Consider the following 853-nt stretch of genomic DNA (forward strand, 5'->3'; position numbering starts at 1 on the left):
CCCTCTCTAATTCTCATTGCACCTAACGCACTGCTGGTTTAGCAAAATGTTTGCAGTAACAGCAAATGCATTTTGCTGGAAGTGCAATAAAAAGTGGCCAGTTAATGACAAGTTTACTGATAAAAGAGTTAAGCTGTTTCGGTTAAGTTTGTTATGCCCAAATAACTGTTTTGTTTGTATATCCGAAAATAAAATTGGTGCAATTTTAGAACACATTTTGCTGCACCGGACACGCGCCACTTTGCGTGACTTAGGCAAGTGTAAATTCCCGATCGTGCCCAAACTTGGTATATTTGCTTCTTATCTACGTAGGGGACGAATACCGACCAAATTTTTTCCTGAGTGGCATATGCCGAAAAGCCATATAAAAGCGTATAATTTCAAAAAATACAAATTTCTACTTTTGTACAAATATGAAGTGTTATTCTGACTCAAAATGAGCGTGTTTTTTTTTTTTGGGGGGGGGGGTTAGTTCCTCTACCACTTTTCGATTTGAGACCTCCTGCTTCCGTCATATTTGGCCCATATTCAATATTTTTTCCAGTATTTGCTCCCCTTTAGTACCCTAGAAATTGACACTCAGGAAAAAAAAACTGACCTACCGTCAGTCGTCATCAACATAGATAAGAAACAAACATACCGAGTTTGGGCAAGATTGGGAATTTACACTTGCCGAAGTCCCCTTGTCAGAGCCACACTTTGCAGGTGACTATTTGACGATGTCACGAAACGAATCCCCAACCCATCCAGTACACGGCGTTCGGGAAGTACCGCGTGCCCGGGCCGCGCTTCTGGATAAAGTATGTCTTCATGCGGCTGATGCTCTGGATCAACAAGGTAACGACATCTGCTG

This window comes from Frankliniella occidentalis, unplaced genomic scaffold, assembly GCF_000697945.3.
Source record: "Frankliniella occidentalis isolate FOCC.00 unplaced genomic scaffold, Focc_3.1 Scaffold498, whole genome shotgun sequence".
NCBI lineage: Eukaryota > Metazoa > Arthropoda > Insecta > Thysanoptera > Thripidae > Frankliniella > Frankliniella occidentalis.